This window comes from Gracilinanus agilis, chromosome 3 (assembly GCF_016433145.1).
Source record: "Gracilinanus agilis isolate LMUSP501 chromosome 3, AgileGrace, whole genome shotgun sequence".
In the NCBI taxonomy this organism is placed as follows: Eukaryota; Metazoa; Chordata; class Mammalia; order Didelphimorphia; family Didelphidae; genus Gracilinanus; species Gracilinanus agilis.
In genome coordinates this window covers 10366183-10392712 of record NC_058132.1, presented here as the reverse complement: position 1 = coordinate 10392712, position 26530 = coordinate 10366183, and the positions used below count along the sequence as shown (strand labels likewise).

The following is a 26530-nucleotide window of genomic DNA, read 5'->3' as shown; positions in this document are numbered from 1 at the left end:
TCTTAAGGGTTTGGTATAGTGGAAATGGACAAACTAAAACTACTTATCTAATGGGTAAGTTCGAGGACTAGGAGGTGGGACAAAACTACACTAGCTCTAAGTTCAGTCTGTAAGCTTAGGAGGGAATATGAGTCTCACAGCAGAAGTCCACTTCTGTTCCAGCAATGTTCACAGCCACAGGAGTCACAGCAAGTAAATCCACAAAAGGGGTAAAGTCAAGGAGCTGAACTGGTTGATATGTCCACCAATCAAACCAGATTCACTGCTCAACTTGACCAGGGTAGATGGTTTTACAGGACAGTTATTTTTCTGGGCTCTTCACCTCCAGCAGCTAAGAAAACCTCTAACTGCCATCAGTTGCATCCAGAGAGTGTCTCAGAAAAAAGATCCCTTTCCCTCCACCATTCCATGCTTGGAACAGTCTAGCACTTGCCTGTCAGCCAGCCAGTTAACTTATTGCTAAACTTTCCCTAATTCTCTTATAACAATACTGAGTCCATCATGCATCTCTCAGGAAATAAACAGTATTATTCAGGGTTGGTCTGCCAGCCCCCAACCCTAGCCCTTATGCAAATTACATTTAAATGCTTACAACTCAATTATATTAAAGTATCCACAGGATTTATATTTATACATGTATACATGTGATACATACATGCAACGTATACGTGTATGTGTACCTATATACACATATGTACACATATCAAATATATATGAGTGCACCCATTACATATATGCAATGCTTAAAGTATAATACAATTTACAATATACACATACTATTTACACTTATTTACATTATTTTGTGATATGTGATCTATAGTTTACATTTCTTCATGTAATGCAGTTTTGTTATGTTTGTTGTATTTGCACTGTAATGTACGTTAGTATTGTATCTTATCCTCTAATCTAATTCAATACTATTTCCCTAAGCTATTCTAAACTATCCGTATAGTATTAGTATATTAGTCTAGCTACATCTACCTAAATAACTAGCTAATATTTGTTAGTAACTAATTATCCTTTGTTAGCACTTATTTATCCTATAACTAATTCTAATTTTGTTAGTAATTATACATTGTTTCATTCCATGAGGAACACAATGTATCCTAACATGTTTGTGTTGTATGTATCTGATTTGCTATGTTGCTTCTTTGCTATGTGTTGCAACATATTACTGTTGGATGTATGATACCTAGCAAAACTCCAGATCTCCTTCAGATCTCCTTTCTTCTTATGATGTTCCATTCCTCAAGGAAATCTTCTCTTCTCTCCTTTTTCCTCTTCTCCTTTTCTCCATCGAAGTTATTGATAGTTTTATGTGCAATGTTGGATGCATATGAGTATGTAGTGATACTGTTTACATTACCTAAAATACTTCCAAACCATTTAATCCAAATTGTCCATGATTAATCCTTTTCTTTAAGAAAATCCTTGAAAATGAAGTTTTATCAGTTCAATTCATAAGTTCATCAGTCTTAATACAAAGTTCACAAACCCTGAATCCTCTTCATTCATCCATGTCCTCTTCCATCCAAACGTCCTCTTCTGCTGGAATGGTCCTCTCCTTACTGAACTTTCTGACTGTAGATGCTAACTGATTGAAGATCTCAAATTACACAATTTCTTCTTCTTCATTATTAATAATTTCTACATTTTCAGTATCTATACCATGTGCTAATTTAATATGAGAACAATGATACCACAAATCTCTACCTAAAACTTTCACTGAAGATGGTGAAACTAATACAACTGTATAAGGACCTACCCAATTTTGTCCCAGCTTCCCGTTACAGAATTCAAAGACTTTTTAAAAATTAAAACCAGGCAGGAGGAGAATCCTGGGCAGAGATCAGCATTTCTGCTTTTTTAATCATTGGCAAAGGCTTAAAAACCTGCTCCTTTGGCATGGAATGAAGACATTCCCTCAATGGGAGATTCAGAGTTAATGGAGGAAAATGTCCTTACCTATGAAGAGTAGATTCTGCATATTCTCCAGCATGACTTCCCTGTACAGCTCTTTCTGAGAAGGTTCCAACAGGCACCACTCTTCCTGGGTAAAGACCACAGTCACATCCTTGAATGTTATTGACCCCTAAACCAGAAAAAGTCACAAGATTTAGAGCTGAGCCTGCAGAATTCGTCCAATCTAGTCTTTATCAACCATCTTGAAGAAACAAAAGCACACAAGGGACTCACCCCCCAAACTCTTCATCTTTGAAGAGTGTCAGAGCCACCTCTGGAGACCAGTCATTTCAGAGCCCAATGGGATACTGACAAAGACATTTTGTGTCTGAAGTGAGAATCATGTTGGAAGAGCAAAGAGTGTAGAAGAGTCTTACACGGAAATGCTTTTCTCTATGGAATTAGGGAGAGGGTATGTGCTCTCTGAGGAAGGCAGGAGATTCTGTGAAGAAGAGAAGGTGATCTGAAATCCCTCATCACAAGTGTCAGAATTCTAATAAGAACATTTTTTGAAGTTTGTGAGAAGGTAGCAATTACTGAGTATTCTAGAGAAAAAAATATTACCAATGATTAATAAGGAGAAAACAAAGAAAAAAGGAATTCTCTACTTAATTTTCTAAAAGGCTAAAAGACTCTTATCTAGGTGAAAGCATAAAGAGGACTTCACAGTTATTTGGGATCAGACTCTGATTCTGGCTAAGTAAAGAAGAGCAGTCTTTTGTTCTTATATTGAGTTTGGCAAAACACTGGGTATGATGTGCCAAAATATTCTGTCTTTGCTTTATGGTGAATGCCATTTCTTACTAGAAAATATTCACTTATTTTATTTTAGTTACAGAAGAGTAAGTGTGTGAGGAAACCAGGGGATGCTCATCTTTTAAACATTTAAAGAACTAACCACAATACTCTACAAAATAATTGACAAAATAAGCAAAGAGGGAGTCTCACCAAATTCCTCTTATGACACAAATATGGTACTGATTCCAAAGCCAGGCACACCAAAAAATGAGAAAGAAAACTACAGACCAATCTCCTTCATGAACATAGATGCAAAAACCTTAAATAAAATAGTAGCAAAGAGACTACAGTAAGCCATCACAAGAATTATTCTCTATGACCAGGTGGTATTTATACCAGGAATGCAAGGATGGTTTAATATTAGGAAAACCATCCATATAACTGACCATTACAATAACCAAATCGATAGATATCACATGATTATTTCAATAGATATAGAACAAGCCTTTGAAAAAGTACAACATCCACTCCTACTGAAACACTAAACAGTATAGGAACACCCAGGGCCTTCCTCAAAATAATAAACAATATAGATTAAAAACCATCAGCAAGTGTCATCTGCAATGGGGACAAGTATTCTTTTTTTTTTTTTTAAACCCTTAATTTCTGTGTATTGACTTATAGGTGAAAGAGTGGTAAGGGTAGGCAATGGGGGTCAAGTGACTTGCCCAGGGTCACACAGCTGGGAAGTGTCTGAGGCCGAATTTGAACCTAGGACCTCCCGTCTCTAGGCCTGGCTCTCAATCCACTGAGCTACCCAGCTGCCCTCAAACAAGTATTCTTATTTTCCCAATAAGATCAGGAGTGAAGCAATTGGAAAAGAAAAAGAAATTAAGGTAGGCAATGAGGAAACTAAACTATCACTCTTTGCAGATGATATGATGGTATGCTTACAGAATCTTAGATAATCAACTAAAAAGCTAGTGGAAATATTAACAACTTTAGGAAAGTTGCAGGATATAAATTAACCCACATAAATCATCAGCATTTCTATATGTTTCCAACACAACTCAGCAGCAAGAGTGAGAAAGAGAAACTCCATTTAAAATCACTCTAAACAGTATAAAATATTTGGGAATTTATTTACACTGACAAACACAGAAATCATATGGAAACAACTACAAAATGCTTTTCACACAATTAAATTTAGATCTAAACAATTGGAAAACCATGAATTGCTCATGGGCAGGCCTAGCTAATAGAATAAAAATGACAATCCTATCTAAATTAATTACTTAATGCCATACCTATCAAACTACAAACAGAAATTTTATAGAACTGGAAAAAATTGTAACAACGTTCATCTGTAAGAACAAAAGATCAAAAATATCAAGAGAATTAATTTAAAAAAATATGAAGAATGGTGGCCTAGCAGTACCAGATCTTAAACTGTGCTATGAAGCACTGATCATTAAAACAATCCGGTACTAGTTAAAAGAAAAAAGGATCAGTGGATTAATGGAATAGACTTGGGGTAAATGACTTCAGTAAGCTAGTGTTCCATAAACACAAAGATCCCAGCTTTTGGGACAAGAACTCACTATTTGACAAAAATTGCTGGGAAAATTGGAAAACAGTAGGGGAAAAATTAGGTTGAGATCAACATGTCACACCCTATACCAATATAAATTCAAAATGGATAAAAGACTTAAATATAAAGAGTGAAATCATAAATAAATTAGGAAAACATAGAATAGTATACCTGACAGATTTATGGAAAAGGAAGGAATTTAAGACCAAATAAAGAGATAGAAAACATTACAAAATGTAAAATGATTAATTTTTATTATAATAAATTAAAAAGATTTTCTAAAAAGAAAACCAATGCAAACTAAATTAGGAGAGCAACAAATTAGGAAAAAAATTTTATAACAAAACTCTCTGACAAAGGTCTAATTTCCCACATATATAAGGAAATAAGTCAACTGTACAAGAAATCAAGCCATTCCCCAATTGACCAGTGGTCAAGGGACATAAATAGGAAGTTTTCAGATGAAGAAATAAAAACTATCAATAATCACTTGAAAAGGTGTTCTAAATCTCTCCTAATGAAAAAATGCAAACCAAAACAATTCTGAGATAGCATCTAATACCTAGAAGATTGGCCAATATGACAGTAAAGGAAAATAATAAAGGTTGGAGGGGATGTGGTGAAATTGGGACACTAATACATTGTTGGTGGAGTTGTAAATTGATCTAACCATTCTGGAAGACCACTTGGAATTATGCCCAAAGGACTTTAAAAGATGGCTTGCAGGGGCAGCTGGGTAGCTCAGTGGATTGAGAGCCAGGCCTAGAGACAGGAGGTCCTAGGTTCAAATCCAGCCTCAGACACTTCCCAGCTGTGTGACCCTGGGCAAGTCACTTGACCCCCATTGCCTACCCTTACCAATCTTCCACCTATAAGTCAATACACAGAAGTTAAGGGTTTAAAATTAAAAAAAAAAAAAAAAAAAAAAAAAGATGGCTTGCCCTTTGATCCAGCTACTGGGTTTGTATCCCAAAGAGATAATTATGAAAAATTTTTGTACAAAAATATTTATATCTGAGCTTTTTGTGGTGGAAAAAAATTGAAAAATGAGGATGTCCATCGATTGAGGAATGGCTGAACAAACTGTGGAATCTGATAGTGATTGAATACTATTGTGAAGTAAGGAATGATGAACTGGAGGATTTCTCTATGAACTAGAAGAATCTCCAAGAACTAACATAGAATGAAATGAGCAGAACCAGGAAAACATTGTACAAAGTAGCTGGAACAATAAGGAATGATCAAATATAATCTACTTTGCTACTAATAGCAGTATAATGATCCAGGACAATCCTGAGGGACTTATGAGAAAGAAGGCAACCCACATCTACAGAAAGAACTGTGGGAGTAGAACCTCCGGAAAAAAAAATATGATTTATCACATGGTTCTATGGGTATATGATTGGGAGTTTTGGTTTTAAAAGATTACTATATTAGAAATATAAATAATATGGATATAGATTTTTAGCAATAATACATGTATAACCCATTGGAACTGTTTATCAGTTCCAGAACTGGGGAGGGAGACAATATGAATCATGTAACCACAGAAAAATATTATGAATAGATTTTTTTAAGTTAAAAAAATTTTAAAAAGAAACCAAAATGAAAACTATTGAGAAAGCAAAAGGCTGGATAATCCTGTTAGGTTCAAGGTAAATGATTTGAATAGAAGAAATACCTAAAGTTTCTGTATGTTAACTGCACTCTAAGTTCCTGATAGTTTAATAATATTTGAAAAGCAGACCTTTTAGGACTCCCCTGGAATTCCCATCCTTTTTCTCCTACAAAAACCACCTTTTTCCTGTCTGTGCCCTCACCTGATCTCACCCCAAAATTCTTCCAAAGTCTCCCTGGCAGGCCTGACTGACCTGTCCAAACCCCAGGACCTGGAGGTCAGGAGCAGAGACTGTTCCTGGGCCATTCCTGGAATTGTGAGACACACCAACCCTCTGATGGAATTTGTCACACTCAAGAGACTGTGCTTGTGCCTGTCTGTCTGGAACCTGGGCTGCCTCATCCAGGCAGGGGCTACAGAGGCCCTAGAGAAACCCTAGGACACAGTTAGGGATTCTGGGTGACTTTTGAGGTCACACTGACAGCAAACAGTGACGGTGGCCCTGGAAGCTGAGGAAAGAACTTGGGCCAGGGCTGGGGATGGACTGCACTTACCTGGGATGGGGGTCTCAGGGTTCCAGGGGTCATTCCCTCTGGCTCCAGGGTTTCTGCTTGGGTCAGGCTGTGGTCCTTCAAGGGATGGGAGCTCCAAGGTGAGGAGATTTCCTCTTCCTACATCTGTGGGGAATTAGAGAGGGGGAGGGCTCAGAGGAGCTCCCAGGGTCCTTCTCCTGGCCTCAGGGGAGACTCTCCCTACAGGAGGGGACAGAGATAGGGGATCCTTCCATGGCTTGTGGGCACGAGCATCCCAGCTCCAACCAGGCTCATGTTGGCTGCTTCTCCCCTCAGACCTTTGGGGAAGGGCAGGACAAGCTCTGCCCCCATCCAGTGACTGCACCCCCATGGCCCAGCAGTGTGGAGAGTGGTGGGTTGTGGGAAGCCAATAAGAGAATAGATAAAAATCTGCGACTCCTCTTATGATCCACATCTTTTCTTATTGAAAAACATTATAGCCTTCTAGGAAAACTTTTAAGTTCTTAGTAAACCAGCACTTAATGAGTTAATAGCCTTTTTTCACTCAGCAGAGTAAAGCTGCAGCTCTGGGTATATCTCTCTAACTGCTCCAGGCATCCCAAAGTCACAGAGTGGCAAGCTCAGGCAAAATAACTTTTAGATAAAGTGAGGCTCATTTTTAATCTTGAGACTGTTTCTCATAGGCATTATTTCATAAGAAAATTCTTTGTAAAACTATAACTTTATTGTGCTTTGATGTGACATAATTTGTGTTTCTGCGCAAGCGCAAAGTTTCAGGGGGTTCTTTTGTGTGAAATGAGTCTTGAAGTATATATAATAAACTCCATGCTCCTAGAGCCAGAGCTGGAAGCATGAGGTAAAAGACAACTCCCTGATCCAGTCCTAATTTCCTTATCAACTAAACTGTCCTTATCAGATTATCGGAGATGATAAAGAGGTCTCCACCGAGGGAGAGGAAGGTGGGAGCCCACTCTCTCCTCTGCGGGAGGGCAAAGCCCCGCCATGGCTCCAGGTCCAGACAGAGCCTTCCCGCCTGACATATTTGTCCCTTTTCGATGGTCCCTTAAAGTGATGAAAAGACACAGAGACACAAAACGAGACCTCCCCCTCCCCTTCCCCCGCAAACTTACACCGCCCCACACCCTCCAGCCCCTTCTCTCTGGTCCCACGAGCTCCGGAGCTTCCCCCACCCCCAACCCAGACTTTCAGGCTCATTTACCCGCAACTGGTCCACCTCGGTCTTCTCGCTCACCAGGAGATAAGAGAGTAGAAAGAATCCACTGCAGAAGCCCCGGCTGGACTTTTGGACTTTTGCATTCACTCCCTCCCCTCCCCGCTCTCAACACAAAAGCCAAAACTCAAACTTGTGAAGGCTCCTGGAGCAGAGACCGCACTTAAGAGAGTCCCAGCAAGCCCTGGGACTGCACTGGGGGAGGTGGCAAGAGTTGGGTGAAGCCAGCACCCAGGCATTCTGGGAAATGGAGTCTTCCACAATGGGAGTGCCAAGGCTTGGAGGACGTCATGCCAGAGGCATGCTGGGAAATGGAGTCTTACTTCCTAGACCTCTAGATTTGGAGCCCTGGTGGAGGACACCGCCCCCCTCTCCCCCCTCCCCCTCCGCACCAAGTGTTCCCGAGTCTTCCAGGCTGTAGCTGCTCCTTCTAGTTTCTTTTCCTTTCCGGTAGTTTTATTTTTGATCCTCCTCGGCCTCCTTCCTGTGATATAGGAGGCGGCCATGGAAAGAAACACGGAAGCATTTCGGAGGAGAGCACAGATCTCGGGTGAGAAGGGACCCAAGAAGCCCCTGAGCCCGACCTCCTCATCTCAGGGAGGCCCAAACTGAGGCAGACAGGCTGGTCCTTGTCCTGGATTAGGGATAAGATGATGAATAGTTCCTGTGCCGTATTGATGCTAATAGCAGGGCCCTTGCGTGGAAAAGCCCCAATTCCTGTATTTTAGGAACAATTACTGTGTATTTCTGTCAGACCCCGCTCGGAGATTGCATCTAGTCTATGGCTTTTTGCACTTCCTTTGCTTTAAGCATCCCAAAGGACTCCTTCCACTCCCACAGAATTTGGTGACTGAGTGAAGGGGGCAAAGAGGGTTTTCAGACCTGGGAGGGAGCCTTCCCGGGTCCCCCTGTGTGTGGACAATGACTGAGGCTTGGCTGGACCATCTCCTCATCAGACATTCACCAGTTCGGGGTGTCTTGGGGTGCTCCAGGGAGGGGCTGAATCAGGAGCTCCTCAAACTCTCTCTTAAACTGCCTGAGCAAAATCTGGGCTCTCTGGTCACTGGGGAGGCCCCTGACCCCAGGGGGCTGGTCATGTCTTGGAATCTGGTCCTGAGCAGCCTGTCCAGCTTGACCCTCTGTCCACCCCCTCCTTCTGGAGCCCAGCTTCTCTCTGTCTCTCTTGTCCCTGGGTTTCAGGCAGCATTTCTGTATCTCTCATTCCACAGGAAAGGAATTCATCACAGCCAGCATTTCGATGGCCCTCAGGGATTTGCCTGAAGTGGGATGCTCTCAGAGAATTGCTTCTTTGAATTTTTAATCACTTCCAAAACCCTGGATAAAGTCATCTAACATGAAAAATTCAAAAGGTAATAAGTGGAAGCAATTCTCTGAGAGGGGGAATTTGAAAATATCAGTTTCATTTCAGGTTCCAAACTCAAAATATTTTTTATAAAAATGTGTAATTTGGCAAACTGGTAAAGATAAGGTGTAGAATGCCCATTTTCCCTACAATCTGGATGCTTGATTATGAACTAAACTTCTAAGAAGGTGAAAAAATATACATTTGGAAAACATTATGAATTTTATCTTCCCTGTTGATCATGTGTTTTAATCAGAGAAAGCATTGTTTTCTGAATTTTAATTTCAGTTGAAAATCTAATTCTGAAGCATTAAGTTTCATTCTGATGTGGTTTTTGCTACCTTGTGAAAATGATAAAATAGTGTGTTGGGTTTTTGAATAATTGTAACAATATTGTATCATTGACTGTAATAATATAATTTATAGTACAGCTTTATGATACAAATTATATAACAATCTACTATAAAATTACAATATAATGCGATGTGTAACATTCTACTATACTGCTAATGTTCAAAACCAAGCGAGTATTTAATTGGCTGTATTTGAGAGGAAAAAATTGAAGATATATAGTTAAATCATTTTGTTTCCTTATGAGCTATAAGAGCAAGTAAAATTTTTCTCTTCTTCCCCTTTATAACATCTCTTTGATTGGATGGACAGTGATTATTAGGAGGAATTAGGACTTTGTTCAACTTGTACAACTGGGGTTTTTTTTGTAGCATTCAGGGTTTAACCAATAAAAAAATGTATGAGGGCACTTCTCCAAGGGTATCATGATTTATTAATGAGGGAATGAGATTCCCATGAACAGAAAATGAATCTCCTTCACCAAAGCCATGAGAATAAAGATTGTGTCTTGCCTCTTGTTTTCCAGGGAGTTGTGTCCTGTCTCTGACTGGCCTGACTGCTCAAACTTAAGATCTCCACTGCGAGTCCTCATTGGTCCATCCTACCACCATCTAAGTGGACTTGGAGACCTCAAATCCTCTCTCATTACTTCATCAGAGAAGGGCTGGACCTCAGCTCAGACACAGAAATCAGCCAAATGCAAAGTGAGACCCAATTGTTGCATATAATGGACTGAACAGTAGGAATCGGGGCCTCTATCCATTCCATATCTTCCCCATATATTGTTATTTTATTTGTTTGTAAGATCTTTCGTGCCAGCAAACCACAAAAAACAAAGCCAGTATCAATTCACTGGGGAACTGCTGAAGAAATTGTACTAGATGAAGGCCATGAAATAGTGAAGAAGAATGACAAACATCGGGATTCCAAAAAAAAAGTCCTTATCATTGTAGTATTTTATATACAATATGAAATTTGGGCTCTTGGATGGGGCCTCCTCTGTGGGGCAGTCTAGGAAAGTCTGTGCTACAGCAAGAGGCCTTTCTGGGGAATTAGATTTATTGTGTTTTCTCTCCAGAATGATGTGTCCAGTGTAGAGTCAAGGATGAGCTTGAAGCAAAGTCTTTCCTGCAACTACAGCTTATAGACCCCTTTATTCCAGGAAGAATATTATTCTCTACCGATCCTACCTCTGTTTTTCTCCAACATTGGATATTTTATTTTTTTACCACAATTACATGATTACATGTAAAAACAATATCCAAAATTTAAAAAAATATTTGGTTTTGGATTTTCTTCTCCCAGCCCAAGAGATGGTAAGCAATCTGATATAAAATCTTTCCTCATATTGATCTTTTTGTGGAAGGAAACTAAAAGAAAATTATGAAAATAAAAAATTTTTCTTTGGACTACATTTAGACTCCTTTAGTTCTTTCTCTGAAGATAGATGAATTTTTTTTATTATGAGTTTTTGGGAATGTTTTGGATCATTGCATTGTTAAAAAAAAGGCTAAATATATAGTTGTTCTTCATACAATATTGCTGTCTCTTTGTAAAATGTTTTCCTGTGTCTGCTTACTTCAGCTTGCATCAGTTCTTGTAAGTCTAGGTTTTTCTGAGCTCCTCCTGCCTGAAATTAATTGTGTAAGATTTAAATTAATATCAATAACTCCAAGTTTTATTTTTATAAAGTTTATTAATAATCACTTGAAGTAGAAGAAATAAAAAAATTGAAGTTCAAAATCTAATATTCTAACTATGTTAGTATAAAATATGACCACGTGTGTAAATTCTCCTGCCTGGCTTTCAGCCCACTTCAGCAGTCTCATTCAGGAAAAGAGAGAGAGAGGTGGGATTACACCAAAATTTTTTCCTCCATATGTTCACTCAGCGTTCACACACAGTGAAAACATGCAAATGGGATGCTGGGTAAGAGAGTCTTGGGGAGCAAATTCTATCCACACAGTTGTAACACAATAGTATCCTATTATACTCATATGCCACAATTTACTCAGACATTTCCCAATTGATAGGTTTCGCCTTACTTTCCAATTCTTGGCAATTCAAAAAAAGAGTTGCTTTAAGTGTTTTTAGATGTATAAGTTTGGCACCAAACAAGAGACTTCTGTGTAATAGGGAACATTGGAGAGAATGTTGGATTTGTGGATTGTGGATTGTGGTTACTGCTGATCTTTCCCCACTTTTTTTCTTTTCTAAAATCCTTACTTTCTGTCTGAGAATCAGTCCTGAGTGTTAGTTCCGAGGGAGAAAAGCAGTAAGGGCTAAGCAAATGGGGTTAAGTGACTTGCCCAGAGTTACATAATTAGGAAGTGTCTGAGGCCAGACCTGAACCCAGGACCTTTGTTCTCCAGTCTGGCTCTCTATCCCCTGACAGACAGACAGACAGAGACTAAGAGTGTGACAGAAACAGAGAGAGACTGTGCAAAGGCCACAATGGTCTTTGCCCTCCCTGACCTGGCTCTCCTCTCTGCTTCTGGTACCTGATCTACCCTTTTTTTTTTTTTTTTTTAAATCCTTACCTTCTGTCTTAGAATGAATACTGTGTATTGGCTCCAAGGCAGAAAGAGCCGTAAGGACTAGGCCAGGGGTCAGCAACCTTTTTGGCCGTGAGAGCCATAAATGCCACATTTTCTAAAATGTAATTTCGTGAAAGCCGTACAGTGCTCACAGTGCTGCTCCTGTAACAGCGCCTGAAAAAAAATTGACTTTATGGCTCCTGCAGAAAGAGCCATATCCGGCCCTCAAAAGAGCCAGATAAGGCTGGAGAGCCATACGTTGCTGACCCCTGGACTAGGCAATGGGAGTGAAGTGACTTGCCCAGGGTCACACAGCTAGGAAGTGTCTGAGGCCAGATTGGAACCCAGGACCTCCCATCTCTAGGCCTGGCTCTCAATTCACTGAGCCACCCAGCTGTCCCCATGACTCTACCCTTTTCTAGAACACACACACAAACACATATACACAGACAGACACACATATACACATACACACAGACATATACAGAGACACACAATCAGACAGACACACACACACAAACAGTCACAAAGATAGTCAGACACACCCAGACATGCAGACACACACAAGGACACTCTCACAGATAGATAGACAGACAGACAGACAGACACACACACACACACACCACACACACACACACACTGTAGACCACAGGTAGGAAGAAGCTCTCACAGACTGGATGAAGGATTGGGAAACTCTGGCTGGGGCTGACCCTGGCTCTAGCCTGTGCCTCTCAGTCTTCACCAGATCCTGGAACTACCGTGTCCCCATCAGCCATCATCTTTTGAGCTTGGGGAGTGGGGAAGGCGATCTGAGCTTCTGCAGGGTCTTGGGAGCCTCCCATCTAGAAGAGGCATCAGAGAATTCAAGTTCCAGCCTCCCTGGTGCTTTTCGTGCCATGGAAAGAAGAGAAGCCTGAGGGTCAGAGACAAGAACCCAGGTCTTCTGCCCAGCCGGCAGTCCTCAACTTCTAGGATTTCCCCCTCTTTCCTCTCTTTCAGCATTTAGCAAAATACTGGCTCATGTGTTATTGTTGAGTTGTTTCAGTCATGTTTGACTCTCTGTGACCCCACTGGGGGTTTTCTTGTCAAAGATACTAGAGTGATTTGTCATTTCCTTCTCCACCTCCTTTTATGGATGAGGAAACTGAAGCAAATAAGGTTAAGTGACTTGCCCAGGGTCACACAACAAGAGTCTAAAACCGGATTTGAACTTATGAAGATGAATCTTCCCGACTCTAGACCTGACACTATCCACTGCACAGCCTAGCTGACCAGTGTTTGTTGTTCAGTCATGTCTGATTTTTTGTGACCCCATTTCAGGTTTTTCTTGGCAGAGATACTGGAGTGGTTTGCCATTTCCTTCTTCAACCTATTTTACAGATGAGGAAATTCAGGCAAACAGAGTTAAATAGCTTGTCTAGGGTCACAGAGCTAATAAGTGTCTGAGGTTAGATTTGAACTCAAGAAGATGAATCATCCTGATGCCAAGCCCAGTGTGCTATCCACTGCCCCACCTTGCTGCTGCTACTTGGCACAGAGAAGGCACTTAATGTTTTTTGACCAAGGCTTTGGTGGGGTGGATGTGTTGATTGTGTGATCAAGATCTTCTCTGGCAGGATTGTGGCTACATCAGTGGATCAGAGCCCAGGAGGGTGAGTGTCCCTCCAGCCCAAAGTCTCCCAGACCCTTATGGAGGCCCAGTATAGATTGGACAGAGTGGGTGGGACTAGGCCAGTGATGGCAAACCTATGACATGCATGTCAGCACTGGCACACGTAGCCATTTTTGATGACACACAGCCATATGCGGCCACATACAGAGAAGGATGGGGCCACATGCTGAGGATGAAACATTTGCTGTAGTATAGTGTAGGCACTTTGTGCACTCTAGATGACAATTCTACCTATATTAATTTACCTATTTTGGTTTATTAAATTAAATACAGTTATATATTACAATCATACATTTTTGTTATTTAAACTATAAATATCGCGAAATTATTTTTTTTCACAAAGTGACACACCACCCTAGTTATGCTCATTTTTTTGGCGAATTTTGGCACACCATACTCAAAAGGTTGCCCATCACTGGGCTAGGCAGATGACCCATCTGGGAGGAGCCCTCTGAACTCTGGACTCTCATCTCTGCCAGTGACACAGCCTAGACCCAGACTAACCGATCCAGGACCTCTGATCCCTCAGAAGAAATTTGTCATCCTCAGGTGTAGGGATTTCCTGGGGCTGAAAAGTATAACCTGAGGAGGAAAGGAGGCTCTCAGGACAGAGATGTGTCCACAGCAGGGACAGAGGCTGAGATCCCTATCTCTTCTGTGACCCCTGACACAGTGAGGTTACTGCTGCATCTCCATGAACCAATCCCATTGGTCAAAGCCCAGTGAGCTCATAGAGCTAGTGATGGCAGGTGAGAGGAGATCCCCAAGCTCAGCTCAGCCCCTCCTCCAGGATGGGCCTGGGTCTCCTGCAGAGTCTGTCCCATTCATCCCAACCTCTCCCGATGCCTGGCCCCCAGACCTATTAGATATGAGACCTCTCAATATATATATACACATATATATATACCTCAGGCAAACCAGCATCTATATCAGTGATGGACAAACTTTTGAGCTTGGTGTTTCAAAATTCACCAAAAAACTGAGCATAATTCAGGTAGTGTATCACTTTGAGAAAAAAACAACATAATTTTGTGATATTTATATTTTAAGTAACAAAAATGCATAATTGTAATATATAACTATTTAACAAACCAAAAACTAATTACTTAACTGCTTGGTGACTTCTTTGTTCATCAGTCAGTTGGTTTCTTTTGTTGGTCTTTACATTTTTTAACTTGTGTGGGGTGGCGTAAACTAAGATCAGTGAAGGGGAAGGGGAATTCTTTAACTAAACTGCCTGTTAGTGACTTTTTTGTTGCTGAATTTCATTGGCTAATGAATATTAATTTAGCCGATAAATTTTCAATTGGAGATTGGTATTTTGTACACTTCAAGCTCAAGCAAGTGCTACTAACTTCATCTGTCAATCTGTTTCTTTTGTTGATTTTTATATTATTTAATGCTGAGAATAAAATCACACAAAAGTATGTAGAGGGGGGCAGCTGGGTAGCTCAGTGGATTGAGAATCAGGCCTGCCTAGAGACAGGAGGTCCTAGGTTCAAATCTGACCTCAGACACTTCCCAGCTGTGTGACCCTAGGCAAATCAGTTGACCTCCATTGCCCACCCTTACCGCTCTTCCACCTATGAGCCAATACACAGAAGTTAAGGGTTTAAAAAAAAAGTACTTAGAGGGAAAAATTGTGAGTAAAGCCATTGCTATATTTTTCAAGGTACTAAAAGTTTCTGGTAATCAGTTCCAGGCACTCCAAATTTCCTGTTTGTAATGGTACTCCTCTCTTTTTTTAATTTTTTATTTTTTTAGAAAAATTTTCCTAGGTTATATGATTCATGTTCTTACTCTCCCCTCCACTCCACCCCCCCAAACTCCCATAGCCAACACACATTTCCACTGGTTTTTACATGTGTCATCAATCAAGACCTATTTCTATATTATTGATAGTTGCACTGGGGTAGTCATTTAGAGTCTACATCCCAAATCATGTCCACATCAACCCATTTGTTCAAGCAGTTGTTTTTCTTCTGTGTTTCCACTCCTGTAGTTCTTCCTCTGAATGTGGATAGCACTCTTTTCCCTCCCTCAGAATTGTCCTGGATCACTGCATTGCTGCTAGTACAGAAGTCCATTACTTTCAATTTTGCCACAGTGTATTAGTCTCTGTGTACGATGCTCTTCTGGTTCTACTCCTTTCACTCTGTATCAATTCCTGGAGGTCATTCCAGTTCACATGGAATTCCTCCAATTTATTATTCCTTTGAGCACAATAGTATTCCATCACCAGCATATACTACAATTTGTTCAGCCATTCCCCAATTGAAAGACACACTCTCATTTTCCAGTTTTTTGCCACCACAAAAAGCGTGACTATAAATATTTTTGTAAGTGGCACTCCTCTTGATTCTCCAAGCAGCACCTTTCCAGATTCTCAGGCTTTGACCTCAAGTTGACAAACACCTGAACCCAGTTGCTGTCTTGAAATTCTGCAAGTTGCATCTCCAAATCATCAATTTGCATCCATTGGAAACCATTTAATTCCAAATTGCTGAAGACTACTACATCAGGATTCTTAATTATTTTCATGATCTGTTCTGGGCTTCTAAACTGATTAAATCTATCACTGAACTGGTCAAGTAACAAGTCTAAAACATGCTGGTACTTTATATGCAAAAGTTCCATTTCATTTTGTACATTTGCACTGGCCTTCTCAAAATACTTTGTTACTCGAGGAAAGTACTTATCAGTTTTTGTTTCTACATCTCGCTTGAAAATTTTAAGTTTACTTTCAAAAGCTTTTATGTATCCAAACACAAAGTCAATACTTTTGCCAAAACCTTGTAACTTTAAATTCAGTTCATTAATATGAACAGAGAGATCTGTAAAAAACATCAGGGTGTTGGCCCACTTATCATCATTGAGCTGAGGAAAGTTTTCCAGATCCTTATCCTCAAGAAATGCCTTAATTTCTTCAAAGCACTCCACAAAGCGCTCAAGATATTTGCCTCAGCTCAGCCATCTTACATTATTGTACATCAGCAGTCCACTGTAGGTGGAATCAAACTCCTGTAAAAGTGCAGAAAATTCTTGCTTGTGAAAGGGATGAGCAGCTATTAAATTAACTATTTTTGTAACAACTGACATTTAGTCGTTTAAGTCAGTGAATCCTCCCTCAGTACATAAAGCCTCCTGAAGGATAATGCAATGAAAAGGCACAATTGGATGTCCAATATCTTCCATAAACAATTTGACAAATCCGACTTTTTTCCCCACCATGTTTGGTGCCCCATCTGTCATCACTGACACAACTTTAGAGATAATCAATGCATAGGTCATGGAATGTTTGTATAACAACCTTACATATTTTGCTTCCTGATGTACTTGTTGGCACTGATACTAACTTTATCAACTCTTCTCTCATTGTGAGACTATCAGGATATCGAACAATAATGGCCAACTGAACATGTGATGTGACATCAGTAGTTTCATCAAGAGAGATCAAAAAATATTTACAATTACTTATGTGTCTCTTTAATTGATGTTGTATGTTTGTGTTCAATCTCATTATTCAGTCTTTTATGATATTTCTACTGAGTGGTAACTCAGATATTCTCTTAATAATTGCATCTTTATTCTGCATATCATGAAATAGAACTGGTGCACATCTTAGGAGAGTTTTTTTAATAAATTCTCTCACTGAGTGCTTTTCCATCTGAGCTATGGAATGAGCAATGCTCAAACTTACAGATGTTAAATTTGTAGAGTCTTTTACAAATTTAAGAATGGAATTAGATTAGCTCTTATAAAGGTGTAGCTGCCTAAAAATGTATTCCTTCCTTTCATCCTCACTTTTTTTTCAAGAGCTGGGAATGATTAGTTTCAAAATGTCTATTTATATTCCACATTCTGCTTAGTATCATTTCAATACATAGAATGCAAAATCATCTGCCATGTTTTTCTATAATGCCATACATCTCAGTCCATGTCTCTTGAAAGGATCAACTACTGCTACTACCACTTCCTTTACTTAACCTTGTTTTTTTTATTTTTTGGGTTCTCCATCAGGGAGGCAGTGACAGAAGATAGAATTATAGATAGCCTGTTATCCCTGCAGGCAATTAGGGGTTAACTAGCCTAACTGACCACAGGATGGCACACATAACTGTCTTGTAGGAAAGGGCAGGGTTAATAAGCAGAAATAGGAGTTAATAAAAATGCACAACAGTAATAGTGAAATGGAGTCTGCACTATGCTGCAAGATAGCATTTCCTTATGTAAATTAATATAGCTGCTGCTATTTCTAATGGTGGGAAATGGCACCCATAGCACAGGTCCTTGCCTCTCCCAGCCTCCCCCTCACTTATCTCAGTAATGATGGTCAATTAGAAATTTATGACACCCCAGAACAGTAGATTGGATGATGGTTGCTGTGGTTATGTGGTTGCTGGCAATGGCGACCATAGGGCCCCCCAGAGATAATGTCTCCCATGCCATTCCACTCCTCCCTGCTCCACTGGCCAGAAGTGAGGTCAAAGGGCCCTTAACGGCCAGGAAGTCCCAGAACTAGACTGTTGTTTTGGCCTACAGACCTCCGGCACAGAGTGTCTACACTACACTACAGCAAATGTTTCATCCTCGGCATGCAGCCCCATGCCATCAAAAATGGCTACACGTGTCAGTGCTGATACACGTGTCATAGGTTTGCCATCACGGCTTTAGAAAGTAGTACGGTGGACCAGAACAATATCTTGTTTTGCATGTGAGTTAGATTAAATGAGGCTGAGTTGGACAGAGTTGTTGGACTTACTCTCCTTCAGAGGCATCAAAGTCCAGTGGCAAGACAAAAGTCAAGATGACTAGTGATGGTCTGGGATGCAGTGGATGACCGTGGCCTCTTTGATGTCTGACCAAGCTCTATATTCTCTACAGTGCCTGCTTCAGCCACATTAAACCAAAACTGGAACAATACAGAAAAGATTAGCATGGCCTTACGAAAAGATGACACACAAATTCATGAAGCATTCTGTATAACATAGCACAAAACTAATCACAGGATTTTTTGGCAAGATAGAAATAGGGGAAGTGTGCGAGGTTTGGGAATGCAGAAGGTGTTAAAGGCCAGAGTTGTTCTGTGGGAAACATCTCTCTGATGTCAGCTTTATCAGAACATATTATGTTGGCAGAAAATCTCTAAAATAATGGAAGCATCTTTGAAAATAGAACCAATCAGGTTTTCCCCCTTTGATTTCCAAAGTTACTTTTTCTGAGGAGTAGATGTTTTCTCCAAACTTATAATACACAGTTTTTTCTGTTTCTTCCACAATTGTAAGCCACCTTTCTCTCTCTGAGCTTTGGATCAAATAAAATAATGTCTTTGAAAATCATTTGTAAACTTGACATGTCTCTATCAAAATGATCTGCTATTGTTATGAGAAAGTATGATGTGGCCTCAAAATGTTGCCTCCCCCATCTGCAATACTCTCATCTTCCCATTATATTTGGCGTAAAATCCCCAAATCACTTAATTTCTAATTCGACTATCTATTAAATAAGGGGTTTGGACTGGATAACTTCTAATAACCCTTCTAATCCATGGTGTGCTAGAGGAAACTCATACTTGCTGATGAAGGCTGACCTTTAGATTCTGATTATAAGCATTTACAACTCAGATACTGGCAAATGCTACAGATTAGGGCTTAATTGTTTCATTTATCATCTCAAAAGTGATGGAGACAATATTAGTAATGCATGTTAAACTTAAAGAGGATGTCATATCTTTTTGAAGAACCGGTTGGTAAATATTTTATCAACAAAATCCTGTTTCCACCTCTATGATCCCTATCATTAGAGCTACCATTTTGGGGTAGATAAACAAGATGGGGTCATTCCCTGCAGAAAACTGGTAAACTTAAAACTTTAAGGGTTCCCCCTAACCTCCTGTCATAGTTAACTATCTAAAAATTCTGTTTTCTCATTCTCTTGGAGAAAGAAGAAGTGAAGGTAAGAGGTCTATTTGGTTCCTTATTTCTGATAGCTGATAAATTGTTCTCTGACTGGTTCTGATGCTTGTTTGTGCCTGTATTTTTTGCTCATAAAATTTTCCCTATTGTTATAGAAAAATGGGGACATCTTTTTCTCCCTTAAATGGAAAGTGGGTCAGAGAGGCAGGTCCTTGAGAGAAATGAAAGAGAGAGGGTATATGAATTTGATTTAACTATACTTCCTCTCCCCAACTCTCCTCCAAAAAATGGACATCACTGGAGAAACTTAACAAGGAACAAACTGAGGAATAGCCCAAGCAAGAGAGTGGGGGCAGAACTGGCATGAAAGCTGCTAGGCTCAAATGGAGACTTCACAATGATATCTAAAATAAAGGCTAGGTCAAAGAATAAATCATAAAAACTATTAATAACTGTGTGAAAGAAAAGGATAATGATGAAACACATCTGACAATTTATAGGAAGCAATTAAAGCTGCTCTTAGGGGGAAAATCATTTCTTCACAATTATACAAGAACAAAATAGAAAAAGAAGATTAAAAAACCAAATGTACATTAAAAATATTAGAAAATCAACAAACATGAAATAAGTAAACATCAAATTAGATGGGAAATACATAAATTAAGAACAAAAACTTCTATACAGATGGCAAAATGAAAAGCTGTCTTTTTGAAAAGATTAATAAACTTGATAAATCCTTAGTAAATCTGATAAAAAATAAAAAGCAAATGAATAAGATTCAACCATAAAAAAACCAGAAGAAATAAAATGGATAATCAGAACATAATATATATTTTTATATGCTAATGAAACTGAGAACTCAAAAGACAGAATACCTTCCAAAATGTAAAGTACCCAAAGAAGTAGGTCAGAAGACCAAATAGAGATCTTAAATAACCCAACTTATTAAAACACACTAAAGACTTCTATAGATTCAATTACAAAATTGTCCTTAAAGGGGCAGCTGGGTAGCTCAGTGGATTGAGAGCCAGGCCTAGAGACAGGAGGTCCTAGGTTCAAATCCGGCCTCAGACACTTCCCAGCTGTGTGACCCTGGGCAAGTCACTTGACCCCCATTGCCCACCCTTACCACTCTTCCACCTATAAGTCAATACACAGAAGTCAAGGGTTTAAAATAAATTTAAAAAAAAAATTGTCCTTAAAGAAATAAAAATTTCCTAAAAAGTGGGAGGAAGGGGGCAGCTGGGTAGCTCAGTGGATGGAGAGTCAGGCCTAGAGACAGGAGGTCCTAGGTTCGAACCTGGCCTCAGACACTTCCCAGCCGTGTGACCCTGGGCAAGTCACTTGACCCCCATTGCCCACCCTTACCACTCTTCTGCCTTGGAGTCAATACACAGTATTGATTCCAATGCGGAAGGTAAGGGTTTAAAAAAAAAAGTGGGAGGAATGTTCAGTGGTCATGGCCAAGCCATAACAATATAATGAAAATGACAATACTACCAATATGAATTTACACTTTTAATGCTATACCAATTAAATTACTAAAGGAATACACTGTTAGAACTTGATAAAAATAACCAAATTCATTTGAATAAATAAAAATCATGAAAAGAAATAAGGATTGATTGATTTATCTAACATTTCTAGACCTCAAACTATATTATAAGCCAACAGTCATCAAACCATCTGATATTGGTTAAAAAATTGATAGATTAATTAATAGACAATGGAGATTCAGAAACAAGAGAGCTCAATGATCCAGTTTTTTATAAATCAGAAAACAAATTATGTAGAGAAAAACCTCCTATTTGATACAAGCTACTGGGAGAATTAATTGGAAAGTAGTTTAACTGAAATTAGACTTAAACCAGCACCTCATGTCACATTCTCTAATACACTATAAATGGAAATATGACCTTAATATTAAAAGTCACACTATAAGAAATTAGAGAGACACAGATCATATACTACTCACAGCTATGAGTAAATATATTTCTAACCAAACAAGAGATGGAGACAATTGCAAGAGTTAAAATTGATAACAAGTTGATACTGAAAAAATTCTGCAGAGACATTATTACATCTAGGCTAAGAAAGGATATGGTCAAATGGGAAAAAATTTTGGGGTCACATTTCTCTGATAAAGTTTTGATAACCATGACATATAAACAATTAACATACTTTATCTATCTTCTATCTATCTACATATATATATGTATGGAAGTCATTTTCCAATAGATATAGTCAAAGGATATGATCAAACAGTATTCCAAAGGAGAACTTCAAATAATTCAAAACCACTTTAAAAAAGTTCCAACTCACAAATAATAAGAAATACAAATAAAAACAACTTGATGAAGCATCCTCAGAACCTCTTGTAACTGGCTAACATGGCAAAAAAGGAAAATGATAAATGTTGGAGGGAATGTAGAAATATTGGGATGCTAACCATTGTTGATGGAGCTGTGAACTCATACAACCATTCTGGAGAGTAATCCGCAACCATACCCAAAGGGCCATAAAACTATGTATACCCTTTGATACAGCAATACCATTACTAGGTCTATATCCCAAAGAGATTAGAGATAGGAGATAAGGACCTACCTGTACAAAAATATTTATAGCAGTTCTTTTTGTGATGGCAAAGAACTGGAAACCAAAGAGATGTCCATCAGTTAGGGAAAGGCTGAACAAGTTGTGGTCTATGATTGTAATGGAATACTATTGTGACATAAGATCACAAAAAAAACCTGGCATAAATGAAGTGAGCAGAATCAGAAGGTTGTATACAGTAACAATAGTGTATGATTGTCCACATGAATGACTTAACTACTATCAACAAGGCAGAATCCAGGACAACTCCAAAGGACTCATGCAAAAGAGGATATAACAGACAAAAGTCCAAATGCAGATTGAAATTTACCATTCTTTATTTTATTTCCTCCATGAATTTTTCTCTCGAGTAAACAATCTGTGTCTTGTTTGGCAACATGAAGAGAATGAAAATATGTATTGTATGATAATTATAAACTATATTATATTACCTGCCTCTTTGGGGAGTGGGGAGGAGGGAGGGAGAGGGAGAGAATGTGCATTGAAAAATGTCAAAAAATATTTAAAATTATGTTGACATACAATCTGGAAAAAAAATAAATGAAGTGATGGGGTCAATTCCCAAGATCTTAGTTTTTTGGATGTTAAGCTTCAAGTCAGCTTTAAATTTCCCTCTTTCACCTACATCAAGTGGCTTCTTAATTCTTCTTCACTTTCTGCCATCTAGGTGGGATGGTCTGCATTTCTGAGATTGTGAATATTTCTCTTGGTAACCTTAATTCTGGCTTTTGATTTGCCCAGCTTGGTATTTCACATGATGTACTCTGAATATAAATTAAATAAAAATAAGGTGTCAATATAACTAAAAAAAATCCAACTGTATGCAATAATTCTGCCCTTGGAAATGTAGTTAGGAGACATATGAATGGATTGGGATTATGCCCTCAGAGAAGAAAACTCTCCACAAATGGGCAGGGGGTGGGATCCCAGTGATGCATATGATGAGGCCACTCATTTTCTCTTGGGTGGTTTCCAGAGCTGTCCCAGGACAGCAAAGGGTCAAAAGGAAAACAAAGGACAGGTCAACTAGGTTGTCCAGGAACAACAGGATTAGGTCAGTCAGGTACAGTCTTTAAGTGGATAAAATATGATTAGAAGTGGGAGCCATTTTGTACCTTTGTGAAGCAAGGCACGCTTGGATCAAGAAGATCCCTACTTCTTTATATTTCTTTTTATTTTTTTCCTCAAGGCTCCAGACACCTGAGTAAAGTTCATTATAAACAACAAAAACAAATAAGCTCCCCCCTTACCCGTCCATGACTTTCTGTTTTCTACTTTTTATTTCACCCCTCCAGAGTTCCAAGAAGAGGGACAGGTTTGAGGAGGGGAACTGCTGATGTGGGACCTGAGGGAAAGTTGCTGGAGGAAAGACCAGGAGGATCCACTGTCTCCTTTCTCTCTTCATGGTTTTTTTCCCTTTCTTTTTTCCTTCTCTTGACAGCTCCTAATAACTCTCACTCTAGTCTAGGGGATAAGTCCAGCCTACAGTCCTTACCTAGAGAAAAAGCAGATCATTCAAAGGAAAAAGGGAAGGTTCTAGGGAATATTTGCCCTAAAGTTGGCAGGGCTTATCAGAATGAGAAAACATTTCCTGATCAAGGGTTGGACATAAGGGGATATGACAAAACACTTTAAAATAATGAAATTGTAAAAGTCCTTTTTACACAAAACTGCAGTCTCTTATCTGAGGAAAATAAATATTTGTTGTACTGGTAGAGCAACCATCCACTTGACTATGTCCTTGGAGAGTTTGTTATATATGCTTTTCCTTCAATACTAGTTGGGAACTTTCTAATATTAGATCACCATGTAGTTAAGGGTGGAGGTAAGGAAGGGATTGTGGGTCCTCTTTTTAACTCCCAGGAGCTTGACTTCTCTATTATCATCAGCTATTAGACAAGAGAAATCAATAACCTGAAAGTCACTGTTATCTAATCAGCTACAACTGGACTTGGGCAGTCATATGAAAATGAAACTGCAGGACAAAATAGTCAAATCCAGAAGCATTTATTTAGAGCCTACTTTGTGCCAAGCACTAGGGATACAAAGGAAGGCAAAAGACAGTTCCTGCTTTCATGGAACTCTCAGTCTAATATAAGAGACAACATGTAGACATCTTAGTGCCAAAAAGACACATATCAGATAAGGTGGAGATAATCACATAGGGAAGGCACTTGCCCTAAGGTGATGGGGAAAGACTTCTTAAAAAAGGTGGGATTTTAGTACCTTTGGAGGAACTTGGAGGAAACCAGGGAAGCCTGGAGGCTAAAATGAGAAAGGAGATAATTCCAAGCAGGGGTGATGGCCAGTGAAAAAGCTAGGACAAGAAGAAGGTCAGTGTCCTGCATCAAGGTGAGGATGGTGGAAGAATTCTAGAAAGGTAGGAAGGGACCATTCTATGAAAGGCTTTAAAACCCAAACTGAGGATGTTATATTGGATCCTAGAAGCAAAAAGGAACCCCTGAACTGTTGAATAAGTCTGGGGGAGAGTATGATGAAATAAAACCATCAACACCTTCCTCAACTTCCATCCATGAATAAGACTGTTAACTTAGAAAAAACACAGAACTATTAAATAGTTATAAAGCCACTCTTTAATCAAGGGAAAGGGGGAACAGGGCTACTTAGGCCTCTTATGCAGAGCTGTGCCTTATGCAGAGTCCAAGGATTGAACACTGTTTCGCTCTGCTCCCTGACCCCCTGGGAGTGACACCGAGCTAGATGACCACTCCAAAGAACAAAGGAAATTGGGGAGCTTCTATACCATTTGGGAAGATCCAGGGGCTGGGAAAGATGATTGACATTATACTGGTAAGGATGGGATTTACAATCAAGCTTGGGAAAGGAATCATAGCCAGAGGCTGGGGTGTAAGGAAAGGGGTACTAAATGGATACTAAAGGATGGTCCCTGCCCAGGTGTGTCTTCCAGGGAGAGGGTCTTTGATACAAAGGGGAAGGCTACCTAAGACAAAAGGATATTTAGCATTTACCCCAGGGTTCATTATTCAGTCTGTGACTGCTAGCCTGAGATTCCCTTCAAGGTAGATTATCAGGGGAACAGGGAAGCACAAGCTTTGGGTATCTCCAGCCTACAAGCTATTTCTAAAACTAGGGGTTCATCAGATCTCACTAAGCCACAAGTTTGGGGTCTCTAGATTCCACGTTGACAAGACAATTCCTTTTATTCTAGATATGAAGGTTACAAAAGAAAACCTTTACAATTTTCAGGGGGAAGTGTAGAAAAGGGGAAAAAAAGCCAGGGGAAAAGAGAAGGGTGACTTTTTTTGTTGTTTTCACTGAATGAGGATAAAGCAAGTTATTCGTTCTCCTAAATTTTTCTACTTTTTTTCTGGCCTTCACTTCTCCAAGTATACCAAACATAATAGTTTGTGAACAAACTGATTTAACTAATAGACTCTAGGTATGTTACAGAGAGCCAGTTCCATATTTCTGGGGGTACTGAGTGGTGTTTAGTGGCGTCAGATAGAATGAGAACAGTCAGACTAAATGCTTAGCTCATAACTGCTTCAGCTTGCCAAGGCATCTTGAGTTTAATATATATTAGTTTCACACAAAGAGCACAGAGAAAAAAATCACAGCTGTGATGGGGTTACAAATTATACAAAAACTGTGTAAATGGAATTAGCTCTAGCCCATTCATAGTCAAAACTCTACTTACCCTAGGCATAGAGATGATGTCATCCCCACCTCCCTTAGTGGGAGGGGAGATGAGTTACCCACAGGTGACAATAAGTAACAAATCAAGAACAAGGGACTGCCCTTTGGGCAGTCAAAATCAATGTAGAGACTGCCATTTGTCCACTTGAATTAGAGGTGGACCCACAGGAAGTGACTGAGAAACACTATTTCTTCAAGTATGTTGGTTACTTCCTGGTGAGGCAGTTCCTGCTTTGAACTTGGTGCTGAATGTTCTCTTCTGAGACCTCAGGATGCTTCCACTCTCAATGGTCAAGTTAGGCTAACTTCCTTGGCCTACCTTGGCATTTTTCCAAACTCTGCCTTAAGTAGGCCTTTACCTCTCTGATTGCTAAGGTCTTGTGGCATATAATTTAGTTTGATTAGCCTTTTAACCCTCTCTCTCCATCCAGGCCTCTGCAGGCCTGGACTAGCCTCTTCCTCTCTCTATTTCCCTACCCTTTACCTTCCTAACTGTAAATAAACTACCTTAAACCTGATCCTGACTTGGGTCTATTTAATTATGGAATCAATCTGAATTATTGATTCCTGGCGGCCACACTTTAAATATATATCTATAAAATACCTAAAAATCTCCCTCTTACAAAACCCATTAGAGTCTAAAAAGTAGAGAGATAGGTATAGGGTCAGAGGCCAAATTCCAAACATCAATTAGTAGGAGGTTAATTTTGGGAACAGAAATATATTTC

At 39.4% G+C, this 26530-nt stretch overlaps 1 non-coding gene and 1 pseudogene across 1 annotated transcript; one reads left to right on the top strand and one right to left on the bottom strand.

Annotated features, from left to right (window-relative positions):
* Positions 1-26530, bottom strand: part of LOC123240727 — a 98111-nt pseudogene that overhangs the window by 3839 nt on the left and 67742 nt on the right.
* LOC123243418 lies at positions 18480-18584 on the top strand. The gene has a single exon (XR_006505949.1). It is a non-coding gene; the product is annotated as a U6 spliceosomal RNA (small nuclear RNA).